This window comes from Ptychodera flava, chromosome 4 (assembly GCF_041260155.1).
Source record: "Ptychodera flava strain L36383 chromosome 4, AS_Pfla_20210202, whole genome shotgun sequence".
Classification (NCBI taxonomy): domain Eukaryota; kingdom Metazoa; phylum Hemichordata; class Enteropneusta; family Ptychoderidae; genus Ptychodera; species Ptychodera flava.
Window position 1 is genome coordinate 5,714,818 of NC_091931.1, and position 14,496 is coordinate 5,729,313.

The following is a 14,496-nucleotide window of genomic DNA, read 5'->3' on the forward strand; positions in this document are numbered from 1 at the left end:
GCCTCTTATGGACACATATAACTCTGCAATTAGTAATCCCTTATTAACACCAGAAGAAATCAGATCTGTTATGTCTAATGCTTGCCCAAAACAATTTTAGACTTTGTCTGTGATTTTAACATTCTTTTGAGTTAAATTTCATTGAGTACTTGAAAGACAATATTGACAGTAAACATATCCATTGTAAATGACGTTACCATTGGTCAAAGAGATGTACAGGATTGGTGTGATTACAGACAAGCCTGTTTAACTGCAATTAATTTTTATGATTGTTGTAATTATACAGGGAGAGGCAAAAATCATTTAGTTTCTAACATTCTCACAAAAGCTTCCAATTGTCAATCATCAGATGCAATCAGATTTGGTGTAGAACATGAATCAGTAGCTAAACACTTGTATTGTGAATATTTATGTGGTGAAGGGCACAGGGGTACTAAAATATCAAGTTCAGGGTTTATCATCTCAGCTGATCTTCCCTTTTTTGAGCAAGCTCTGATGGTAAACTTAAATGTACCTGTTGCAGTAAGGTTGAGTGGTTGCTAGAAATTAAATGTTGTTTTAAACATAAAGATAAATTTCCAAATGAAGCAGCACACTGCACAGGATAAATCATACCATGTATACTTGGATGAGAACAGAGTTAAATTAAAGAAAATTCAAAATGATATTATCAAATTCAAGGTCAGTTGGGTGTTACTGGTTTACCATTCAGTGATTTTGTGCTTTTCACAAATAAAACATAGGTGTTGAAAGAATTTTATTTGACAAAGATCTGTGGGATTCTACGAAAACCAAACTTACTAGGTTCTATGATACATTCATTGTCCCAAAGTTACTTGAATGAGTAATTATTTATGAACAGAGATCACTGTGTAACTAAAGAAATTTAGCAGGAAAGAAATGAGTAAATCTAAACATTTTAGTGTTCCATACACCTATTCATTCACTCTTCTATCTCTTGGAAGTTACATGCCACTAAACTGTTAACTTGTGTGTCTTCTAATCAGCTTTATTTCTGAAAACAAAATCACTTATTACACAATCAATTTTGCAACATTCACACAAATCTACATGTATAATAAACCTTTCTATGTTACAGATAATTACTTTTATGTTGTAAGTGGTACATAAATACTAGCTGACAGTATTACAGTGTACTTCAGACCATATTTACCTGGCATAGCCCTGGTGGTTTTATTCAATATAACTACAATCAGATTGTGATTGGCTTTATGTTCATGCAATAATACAAATAATTTACATTTCTATGCATTGAAATATTACATATTATCAATTACTCCCAAGTATGAATCATATATATAGTATTTAAGAATTATTTAAACAAAACAGATTTCCTGGCATGGCAGTTTCAATTGTACATACAATGTCATATACTTTAGAATTCATATGAATAAATATATATATCACTAAGAATAGATGACAGTAATCCCAATTTTAATTTCATCAGAGTCATGATAAATTCTTCAAACATTTTTAATTTTCTTTGTGGCCCTGGTTTATGATTGTTTTGGCTTTGCTGGTTGTTTTTTTTCCTTTGCTGATTGACAACCACTCCAATATTTAAGTCTGGGAGAAAAAGAAAGTATCAAATTAAACAACGTATACAGTTATGAAAGAGAGGCAACACCAATGTACAAAGCTACAGATTTGTCAGTTTCCAGATTTTTATCAAGAAAAGGTTTCCTTCGCAAAGTATCTTTGTCTTTAAATTTTGAGTTCAACGAATGAATTCCATTTTCTAGTTTGTTAATATCTTCAACGTCAAATCAGTTTGTACAGAAGCATTGATCAGTACTGGATCATCACAATTTACATCATCTTCCATAGCAACATACTGATGATCATATGGTACAGTAGTGGATACTTTGGATGTAAAATCTGTCAACAAAAAGATTATGAACAGAAGTTAAAATAATGAACTAGAAATTTTGAGTAAAAGAATTATGAACTACTCTACAATATTTTGTGAAAAATATGACTGCTAATAATAAAAGTATCACTGCAACTTAAACAGGCTTGCAGTGGCAGGTTACTTACACAGATGCATGTATTAATCAACATAAAATATACTGGTTTTCTAATTACATTAAATGGGAATGATATCACATGTTTTTCAAAACTGCACAACTTCAGATCTGAAGAATATTGATTTGATTAAGAGTGTTTCAAAACTGTATTTCAAACATTATTTTTACTGAAAATTAATAACTATGCATGAAATACACATAAATGGACAAAATACAAGTTACTTTGGCGCCATCAAATTACAGTGATTTCAGCTGAGGCAGTTGAAGTAAATATTAGTTACATGAAACCTATCTGGAAAACTTGCTTTGGAATTTTCTTCTGTAATTTCTAGTTCGCCACAAATCCCATCATATGGCTCAGAATGCTGCATTACACACCCATCATTCTGTGCATGCTGTTTTAACCGTTTAGCTGGTTTCTCTAGTGAAGCAGGGGCATCAAGCTTATATACCAGACGTTTCGACATGGACTCACCCCAGTTGTTGTATTCGAATAATGTTGAAACCGGATGTTCAGATTTGGGGCCTTTGTTACCTTGGAAATGCTGGAAACACACTCTGGAAAACTTGTTTGGACAGCAACTTGGTTTCCTCCGCAACATCCGAATCCATGGTAGTCGCAGGCGTCTACATTTTCTTTCAGATGAGTGGAAAGTAACATTTTCCATCCACAGGTACTTTTGCAGCTTTTCTAGCTTGACAGTGGCCGAATTACAACCAGGGACATTGCAAAAGATATGAGGCATCTTATGGAGAGTAACAGTACTAAAAGTTCAATAATATGAAAAATATTTACTCGAGGCTGTGTCTCAATCCTACAGACGACAGTTCACATCAGTCCAGCCAGCAGCAATTTTGAAATTCTAGTCCTACCAGTTGTCAACAAACAGCGCCCCCGCACAACAAACAACCCCATAATTTCTTCGTTTTTATGCATCTCGAATATGGCGTATTGACTGCACGTGTATTTGGTGTACTGGAAGCTCAGAACTTCACCTAAAAATATTATCAACCCCACAGTTTTGTTGAAACACTACCGTATATCCCTGATTTTTCATAGTAGTTTTGCCTTAAATTTCCCCAGAAGGAGTCTCATACAACTCTCCGATTGTCTGCAAGCCAACCCAGCCAGAGATCGAGGTCACCATGCTGAATTCCCTATATAGTCAAGACCCCCTAGCTCGATTGTAGCTGATCTTAATAAGAACCACCCAGCTTGTCAAAACAGCATTATGGCAATGTGCCATTGCTATCACGAGGATCAAGGAGTTCTCTCAGATATTTGTGTTTTCAAACTATATTTTTGCAATTTTCAGGGAAAAGTGTCAGTCATTTGAGCAATTATAAAAAGAAGAGAACATTATAACAGTAAAGAAAAAAAACAGGTTACAATGTGCATCAAACTATTGTCTTCAAACACTTCTAGTTCTGGAGTCATAAGTGTAATGATAGGGGTTTTAGGTCACATGACATTCGTGTTGAACGTACGCGTTCAATGCAGGTCTAGTCCGAACTTTCGTGTTAATTCTTCAAAAGACCAAATAATCAGAGAAAATGAAACTGTAGTGTTAAAGATTATTATTTTAACTTCATTTTGGGAAATTTTCGCTTTTGTACTACAATAAATGGCAAAGCAGCACGACTACAAACTCACGCGTACCGGCGATTTTGGCGTCCATTATGAGCGTTGTGCCGTGATCTCAAATGTCCCGCGAAAGAGATTGAATATATACCTCTTTGATAGGTTCTCCGCATGACTTAATCCGATTGCATCACTATTTTTTAGGGTTGGTACGAAAGACGAGATCATGGGCTTCATTTTGAGGGGGCGAACGTTAAAATCGGCCGAGAAAAACTCAATCAATGATCAAACTTTGTGTTTTGTTTGTGTTTTTTTGAAAGAAAATCTTGATAACCTTAAACATTCGGCCTAAAAAATTAATTTTATGATAAATATTAATTGTAATTCTGCAATAATTACAAGTCTGACGATGCGAAAAATCATGCTTAAGGCCCTTTTTTGCGAGTATGGTTTCACCCCAACTTTACATCCGGGCACTCCCAGGAATCACATACAAGTAATCAGCGCTTTGCGGCATGTTCTGTGTTAGGAGGTCTAAGCTGAGTTCCGACGTTCACGATTTTGCAGCTAGATTTGTCTGATTTCTTATTAAATGCAAGGATCTAGAGATATATCTATATACTTTACCCTTTCAAACGTTATCTTGTTCGAAGTAGTTTGATTTCCGGGTGATATTTTTCGATAGACACTGAGAAGTTGTCAAGCCAGCACTGCAGTGTAGGCATACGCGTGCACGAGCACCGCACTTTGCCGATACCATACTGAACTGCTCACGTGCACCGCACTTTGCCGATACTATACTGAAATTTTAGTTTCGATCTTTAGTTCCCGAGAAGGGGACTATTTTGGTTCTCTCTGAAGAAAAAGGCCGTAGAATATTAATTTGTTCTTTTCTCATTGATGGTGTTCCAGTCTTTGGAAAAGTTGGTTTTTATACTGGTTTGTATTTCGGACCGCTGACTTCGAGGGTCTATGGTATTTCCGGGGCAGCGTAATTTTGCATCCAGTTTAATGCAGTTGTTCATTCTATAAATGCGTGTTGCTGTTTTACGGCATAGAAAAACGGTTGAGAACGAAGTTTTTTTGACCTTTTGGAAAAGTTCTCTGTAATTGTTAAACTTAAAATCTACATTAATCAGACATATTTCATAATCATTTAATAAAAGTTGTAATCACACAAAAAAATTTAAAAAAAATTCCGAAGTTCAAATTAAAAAAAAATATAAAAAAATATTTTGTTAAATTTAAATCAAGTTCTAAAATGTCACAGGTATAACTTGATTGTTTACAGGTATTGTTGTTTATTTGTTTACCTTGTAAACATAAATCTAAATAACTTTTTTCATATATGCAAAGTAATATATGATGGAATATGATTATCATATTTCTGTTGATGTTCACAATACATAATGCATACAGTGATCAATGTCACAGGTATCATTTGATTGTGTACAGGTATTGTTGTTTATTTGTTTACCTTGTAAACAGCATTCTAAATAATATTTTTCATTTATAAAAACTAAAAACCATTGAACATTTCATCAGCAATATCCACAAAAAATTCATCAATTTTCAATAAGAAATGCTTGAGTTATTGCAAAAAGCACTAGAAATTGCAATTCTAGTTTCCTCAAACAATGTTCAACATGGGGTCACATGGTTGTAATGAAAACTACAGGTGTCTACCATGGCATAATTTCTAAATAGGAAGCTCATTTTTTCAAATTCAACAGGACATATCTCTGCACGTACTGAACCAATTTTCATCAAACAAAATGCAATCAATTGGTCTTGAAGAGAACTTTCTTTTGATATATAATTTATCATTATTGCAGCTAGCTATCTATCAATTTCATGTAAAATCCCTAGTAATGAAAAATCTTCTTTATTTCCGTTAAACTAATGTAATGCAGTAACTGGCAAGAATCCCCATGAAAGAAAAATGCACATGGAATTGATGTTATCATGATGATGTCTTCTTTTACAATTCAAAACTGTAAATACAACCAGTTAAAATGACTTTGTCACAAACCATTATAGGAGTCGTCAGCAATCTTAATTTTAAAAGGAATGTATATATTCATGATATCAAATTTTCGATGGATAACAACAGCCCTACATGTTTACAATACCTTTCTGCCTTGGTGACTTGACTTTGCTTTGCGTTCTTTGCTCACACATTGAGCCCCTATTGTAACTCAGTGTCCCCCTATTTTGACAATCATGGGACACTGTGTCCCACCTTTACAATTCCTGGGCAAAACACTGGTACTTGTCATGTACACAGCAGAAAACACCAAATTTTTTTTTGAAAGTTTGTTTACAAAACAGCTTTTCTAAGCTTCCGTAACACATCAAAATGAACATGTTTGTGTACCAGGATTGGTAAGAGGCTTAGCTAAGAAGAGTACTTCAACGTAGTATGGTCTATTTGCTTTAGTTTTACGAATCGACAATTTTGATCCATATTGCAACTTTAATCAATGCATACTTGTCTTCCATAGATGACAATTATGAAGTTGACATTTGATGTCTAAACTTGTATATAAGATTCTCTATATAGCAAATATTCATCACAATGACTTTTTGGCAACTTTGTAGTACATGCTACACAGAAAATTGATATTACATATACCGTCAGCATATGACAAAAATAACTATTGTTAAGGAATGTACCTTAAATTCAAATGTTCATTCAAGCCATGTACTTACTTAATGTTGTGTCACTAGATGTAGCAGCTATATGTTATTCCTTTGATTCCTGAAAGTAAGCAAAGTTGAAAATATTTTTCATCATTCATTATGAAATTTGATGACCTTACACATATTTCAAAACCTAAGACACACCATTAGACAAAGTTACCGTAGTATATTGCCTTTACCTTCGTTACAAGTATCAGTTTCTCTGATTTACTGAAAGTGTCGGAAGAGAAACAGTGCTATACGAATCAATTTTTGTGTTTAAAATTGCTCAGCATGAGGAGCATTTGTTCAGTTTCGACACTCATTATCAATAAAAATATTCAATATTCCATATGCTTTTTAGGTGTCCAGAGCGGATGTCAATGGTGGGATTAATATTAAAAGCCTGGCCTGGCAGGAACACCCTTGTGGTAACTTCAGAGACAGCACATCAAGCTTTGTCTTTTTTAAAAGTAGTTTTCAACACCCTTGGCAAAATCCCAACTAAATGTATAATATTTTTTGATTAACACAATATGCTAACATTCATTAGGAAAAAAAATAACTCCGTGTCGACTGGTAATGGTATAGAGATGCCAGAAGTCGCTAAAAACATGAGTCTAAACTGCTTCTGGGCTCCTCCGATCATGGGGGTCATTGACCCTTGTGAAGATGGAACTGTGGCACACAGTACTGTATACACACCAAGATTACGACAGACCCTACTGTTGTGAAAGATAGGGACTGCGATTGCTATGAATTTGGGAATGTTAAGTAGGAACTGTGAAATCACTTTGACAACAATATATCCTACGATGTGGAGAACCGAGTATTATTATTAATTGCTGCCTATACGCAGAATGAATGTCATCGCAGTTCACAGCCCATCCGGGCCGGTCGGCCTGGACTTCGATATACATTTTCGACACATAGCAGTAATCAGGAAGTCACGAAACAATCACGATATCGCCGTTCATTTTAAGGGTCGACACTGGAGGAATGACGATTTGGGGCTCCGTTGAAACTTGAACTCATTTCTGATCGGCACCCGGAATCAGCATAACAATAACGATACATGCAAATAAACTGAACCAGATCACACAATCGAAACGCGCGAAATAGGGATGTTCGGTTGGTATTGTCACCCAATGCGGAAAATAGATAATGAAAAATATACGTTGGTATGATGTGAGGATATCAAGCGTACAGGAACACAGATGATATCATGATAATATTTTTGTGGCAACACTGAGAGAAGAGTTTTTTGCGTCTGACGTGATCAAGACTTCATATCCCTGCGAGGACTTCAACAGTGCAACGGACATATCCCACGGACCCCCGAGAAGTTCAGATCTGGCGCGGAACGAAGGTCACTGTACTCAGCGACGCACCGCGTACGACAGCTGAAAACTGTCGACTGGGTCTACGATCAAGTGTGAAAAAGAGACTCGTAAGCGTTAAAAACGACAACCTCTACAAACGAAAATCTCAACGTAAACTCACCGTTGCCGTCACTGTGCGCGTCCATTGGTGTGGCCTCATCGTTTAAGCATTATGGGTAGATTGACACGCGCTAGAACTAAACCACGTGGTATACCATAGATCGACTGAAATTTCAAAGTTGAAACCCTTCTATCGTATCACATTTTGAATACGTTACACACCTTCAAGATACTATCTCTTAAATTTCCCCACTGTCGACTTTATCATGCTGTACACTACTGCAAATGACGCTTAAAATCACATTTACGTATGGAACAAATTTACATATCCTGGTGTGACGTCATCAACTTGTTCACGTGACAGAGCCACTATGGCTTCCTTTGGCCACGTGTTCGAGAGAGGTATCCTTGACATATTTCATAAAATGTAAACGAGCAAGTGTGGTTGAGTTTGAAGCGTATTCCGCCATCTTAATTTCTGTATCCAAATGAGAGAAAATATATCATTCAAAGGACCCGTATCCCCCTTTTACTGCATGATGACATTACTAAGGGTGGGCCAAGACTTAAATTCTGGTGCACGTCTTCTGTTAAATCTTTGAACACTCGCCAATTGTTCCTTCACTAGGCCTAAGTCCCCCTCAACAACCAAATAGGCTTACCCCCGGGCCTACCAGTTTGAAACCACTATTAGCTACATACAGAACGTCATGTATTTCACTTTAAAGGGAGCGTTCAGTTTTTACGGCTGGGGGGGGGGGCGGCAAAATCTTGTCGCCGGTGTTCAAAAAAATATAGACCCCCCCTGCATTTTTTTTGAAAAAAAGATTACCCCCCCCCCTTTGTCAGACGAAACAAATTGATGACCCCCCCCCCCCCCGAAAAATAACCAAAACCCATATGTCAAATTTACCCGCATGGTTTGGATTTGAACTCCGGTACGCGGCGCACTTTATTCGTGTAGCAGAGATGCCAGTGCACAAACTTCTCAGCCACATCCATTGAAACGTCTGTTAAGTAGGACGACTGTAAGGCAATTTTTAACTTCATTTCCATAGACAACTCATGTCCATGGACATTGTATAAAGTAAACTTTATTGGAGTGGTTCGCCAAAGGCAGCCCTCCGGTTAAGAGGGTCATGGGCCATTACGTAAAGTCAACTTTATTCTAGTGGGCCACCAAAGGTGGCCTGCCGGTAAAGAGGGTCGATCATGGCTATTGCATAAAATAGACTTTACTGGACAGGGCCGCTGAAGGCGCGCGGCCATTACCATTATTCAGTGCGTGATCCCAGGGGTAACTCAAAAATGTTTCTAATACAAGCCGCGGCTTCAATTGGGAATTTTACAGTAAGATTGCCGTGGGGTATTACATAAAGTCAATTTATTGTAGTGGGCCGCTGCAGGCGGCCCGCCGGTAGAGGAGGGTCGGATCATGGCCATTGCATGAAGTAAACCTAATTGGAGTGGGCCGCCAAAGGCGTCTACCCGTTAAGAGGGTCATGGGTAATACATAATGTGTATTTATTGTAGTGGGCCGCCGAAGGCGTCCCGCCGGTAAAGAGGGTCGATCATGGCCATGGCATAAAGTGAACTTTATTGTTGGTATTATGTTTTTGAAAATGTGGTACCCCCCCTTTCCTACCAGTGAAAAAGCGATGACCCCCCCCCTTTGCGGATTCCAAAATTACGATGACCCCCCCTGGATTTTGCCGGCCCCCCCCGGCCGTAAAAACTGAACGGTCCTTAATCACTTATAATAATAACAAATATACAAGGATAGCAAGTATGCGAGGTAGTTTCAGCAGCCAGGTGTGATATAAAACGACCCCGTAAGTTTATTTCATATTCATATTTAATGGAGAACTAGTTCAGTGTAATAAAAATGTTTTCTTCCCCAAATGTGAACAAAGCCTTATCACAGATCTTCTCTCCTATTTTTTTCTAGTTTCAGCACAGAGAACCTTGAGTTAGCACACAGAATAGCCGGACTGTGGTTAGCAATATGGTTGTTGTAATTATGCTGATCGCAATTAAATTTTGAAGGGCACCGATTTGTTGTTGCTGTTGTTTCAATCATATTGTTGTTGCTGCAAATACATGTAAAGAAGTACCATAATAATTGTACTTCCAATTACATGGGAGGTAAAAGAGTAATAATTTCAAAGACCACACTCCTTGTGTTGAGTATAAATTACTATAACCACAAGCACTCCCAGTGTGCTCTCTTGCCATAAGCTTATGCCCCAAATTTGGTGTACAAGGCATGAGAGCAGCAAATGTACCACTAAGTTCTCAATATCGTGGTTTTAGGGAAAAGGCCAATGTATTCTCATGATCAGCAGTGCATATGGTTTGCTACAAAAGTGTTATTCACAACATCACTTTCAAATGTAAAGGGTTTGATACAACAGCAGATCAATTGAGAGAATATTTACATAATCATGTTTACAAATCAGAAAATGATATGACATGTGGTTGCATTAGCAATAGATCTCACTGTAAGTGTAAGGGAGCTTTCAGTTATTATGAAGGAGGTAGGCAGTGCGAATGAGGGAGGGTAAGTTTTTACAAATCTGTCCTATCTGAGCCTGGTGAGTCACATTTTACATTTTCCAACCTTAAGCTTATAAAGAATATAAATTTTCAATGTGTTGCTTACAGAATATAAACACTCTTCATATAATCATATAACAAAAATTGCAATAGTTCTTCCATAGTAGGCTGTACACAACATCCCATATGTTAGCTGAGCAGTTTTGACTATGTCTTTGCTAGGGATGTGGGTGCTGTTATTGTGAGTTTGAATCCCATTGAGAATTAACTGAATTTAGCCTAAGTGCACACATACCAGTATGATGTTAGGCACCATGCATAGCTAATTTCAAATTTAAGTTTACCTAACTAGAGAGGGATGATTGAAAGTGTATCTGTGTGCAAGAAATGTTATTAAATTTCTTCCAAAAAAGGTCAATTCTCCCCAAACACTTAGATAAATCTGTGCATTTATATATTGTGTTGGACAATTTATACGAATGTCCCTGACTATAGTAGGGTGGTTAGAAGTGCATCTGTGTTCAAGAAATGTGATATTGGAATTCCAACCAAAATATCAGTTATGGGGAAAATTAATAATAACATTTTGTGCAAAACAAAACTAGCTGTATCTGTGCATTTATATATGTATGATTATTAGCATGAATGTACTTGTCTAGAGAAGGGTGATTAGAAGTGCATTTGAATTACATTGGAATTTCACGCAAAAATGTGATTTCACCATAAGCTTACATGTGAGTCTATGGGGTAAACTATTAAAAGGTTTTGGGAGGACAACACACTACAGCATACATATCCACATCAATTAATTTTGTCATCTATTCCAATAGGGCCACCAGGTGGCCATTTTGTATGAAGAAGGTGGCCATTTTGTATGAAGAACTACAGTTTAGAAATGCCAGTCAAAACTTAAAAACCATTGGTCAGGATGTCATGTAAATTAGTACATAGCATAATCATGGGTAGATTTAGAACTCACTAGATTTTGGTGGATGTGGTCTGTATAATTAATCTTCATTTGCATAATCAATGAATATGTGCAATTGGCTATGTCTCAAGAAAAACTGAACCTAATGAGATGTAAATGTGCAGGTATTCAAACTGTTGTATGGTCTTCCTATGCTAAAAGTTTGGTGGGTGTGGCTTACAGTTTATGAGCCATTTGCATATTTAACATACTAGTATTATTATGATGTTAGGCACCATGCATAGCTAATTTCAAATTTAAGTGTACCTAACTAGCGAGGGATGATTGAAAGTGTATCTGTGTGCAAGAAATGTTATTAAATTTCTTCCAAAAAAGGTCAATTCTCCCCAAACACTTAGATAAATCCGATTGAAAACTAGCCGTATATTGTACATAGCCATAAATCAAAATTCAAAGTATTGAATTTCATCAGACTTCCTAGATTTGATGGTCTTACTTCAATAAACATAAGCTGAGAAATTGGTAAGAGAGACATGCTGATTATATGCTCATTTGCATATTTAATAAATTAATTAATGAAAGTTCATTAACTTTCCTAATTGGGGATATTTTACCTGAATTGACTAGACCAAAGTTGACGAAACTTGCTATGTACATTAAAGATACTATGATACAACATTATTGAAAGTCATTAAACATTTTTACTTCAGCCAATTCCTAATTTTGCATATTTAATGATACCATTTCTGTCAATTCCTTATTTGCATATTTAATGAATTTTCCTAATCAGGGATATATACTGGGATTTACTTTAAGTTGGTAAAATATTTTATGTACATTGATGATTATGGCATTTATGGCTGGAAGGACTAGACCAAAGGCAACTATGCTTGCTATATAAAGTGGTGATATAATGACAGCATCAAAGAAATAATGTTTTTTTATTTCAGCTAATTACATATTTGTATACTTAATGACCTTTAGAATTAATCTGTGGTGAAAATTGTTCATGATGTTGATCATACCACTTTCAATGAAGTTGCAAACATGTGGCAAAGGTTCAAATTTACACATAACTGCAACATATAATGAAACACGTGCACATTTTCAGTTCATATCTGGTTTGTGACATGTCCAGCATGGGCAATTAGTTGCCATTTTGCCTCATGTATATTTATAAGCCTGACATGTCGTAACCACCCCATTACAAAACAGAGACAGCAAACCCCACTTTTTTATCAGCACTCAAGCCCTTCCTGTGTATACTCTAAGCATTACAGCTCAGGGGAAGCAAACACTGACTTCCTGATAAGACTGAGAATTTAATGTCCTCATCAACCATGTCTACATTAAGTAAGCGAATCAAGTATGCAAATCTGTTTAGGCCTGGGAATTCTTCTTTCATATTTTGAAGGAAACTTTAATATTTTAGGGGGAAATTATTAGAATTTATCAGTCTATTCTGGAGAAAATAATAAAATATCCAATCCACATAACAAATTTATTTCCCAGTTAAGTAGGAAATACAAAATCCACACAATGGCCAGTTTGATTACATGTTTTAAAGTGGCCTGTTGTATCGGTGTGCCTTCTAACTACCATAATTGCAAAAACTTTAGAGTCAATTTGAAAATTTGCCCCTTTTCTTGACAATTTTCTTGTGTGTCTCAGAGAATATTTATGAGTTATAACTCAAAAATAGGCATTCACAATATTTAGTTTTGGAGACGATTTAATTTGCACCATTTCTAGCGAGAGACATTCTCTGAAAAGTAGACATGACTGAGACTTTGATGTATTTACTTCCTTTACTTCCAAATAAAACACAAAAATATTCCTGCCAATGAATATTTTGCAGTCGTACTCAGTCTCAGCAGCTGCAAAATCAGTGTTGATCCATGGCTGAATGTGTACATGGATTATGTAACCTTTGATTGTATTGTTTGTGTATTGCATTAACTTCCAACCCCAGTAAACCCGATTTAGAAGGCCTAACATGGGTGTAAGTTTTAATGGGGTGGTCGCGTCATGGAAGTCATTATGAATTATTAGTCCCCACGGACACTGTCATAGGGGACTTCAATAGGTTTGGTCATGTCTGTGTGTGCGTGCCCCAGTGTGGGCATCCGTCCGTCTGTCCGTTCACGCTGATATCTCAGAGATGCCTGGAGTGATTTCATTCAAACTTGGTACAAGGATTACTCATATGTCACACACATGCAGATCGATTTGTTTTGTGATGCAATCCAATAAGGCTGCTGTGCGGGTATTTTGTTGCGATTTTTTTATGTATGGCGCTATATCCAAGGCACATCTCAACCGATTTTATTCAAAGTTGGTACAAGGACATCGACCTGTGTCATACATGTGAACGTCAATTTGTTTCACAATATTATCCAATATGGCTGCATGACAGCCATTTTGTTACAATTTTTTCATGTCCTTGGCCATAACTCAGGCATGTATCAACCGGTTTTATTCAAAGTTGGTACAAGGACATTGACTTATGTTGTATATATGTACCGGTATGTCGATTTGTTTCACAATATGATCAAATATGGCCACATTGCGGCCATTTTGTTACTTTTTTCATGTCAAGAGCCATAACTCAGGCAAGTCTGAACTGATTTTATTCAAAGTTGGTAAAAGGACATTGACTTATGTCATACATATGCATGTTGGTTTGTTAGACGGTAAGATCAAATATGGCTGGTGGCCATAATGTTACAATTTTTTCATGTCCGCTGCCATAACACAGACATGTATCAACAGATGTTATTCAAAGTTGGTACAAGGACATTGACCTATGTCATACATATGCACATCAATTTGTTTCATGACATGTAGCAGTATCATGCCAATTATTGAATTTTCGTAATTAGGCTGATATGTCAGGAAATACTGCATCAAATTTCATGAAACTTTGTACAGATGTTAAGCTCACATTGCTTTAGCAGTGAAATAGACATTGACTTTCAGTGTCATATTAATTAATTTGTGATTGCATATGTAATGAACTTTCCTAATTAGAGTGATATATCCACAAATACTGCGTCAAATTTGATGAAACTTGGTACAGATGTTGATCTCATAGTGTTGTAAATGCAATTCAATGACACTTAGCAGTATCATTTAAATTAATTGCTAGTTTGCATTAACATAATGAATTTTTGTTTTTAGGGTGAATGTCCAGAAGCACGGCATCAAACTTTATGAAATATGGTACCAGTGACAATCTGTCAGTGTTATGAAAGGATG

General features: G+C 36.3%; 1 protein-coding gene across 1 annotated transcript in view; it reads right to left on the reverse strand.

Moving 5' to 3' along the window:
* Positions 1 to 7,906, reverse strand: part of LOC139130787 (serine-rich adhesin for platelets-like) — a 61,212-nt gene extending 53,306 nt beyond the window's left edge. Inside the window, exons 1-2 of the mRNA XM_070696578.1 lie at positions 7,816 to 7,906; positions 6,343 to 6,391 (exon numbers count right to left, since the gene is read on the reverse strand). The gene's annotated coding sequence lies outside the window, so the exon portion shown is untranslated. The remainder of the gene's footprint in view (positions 1 to 6,342; positions 6,392 to 7,815) is intronic.
* Between the last annotated feature and the right edge of the window lie 6,590 nt (positions 7,907 to 14,496).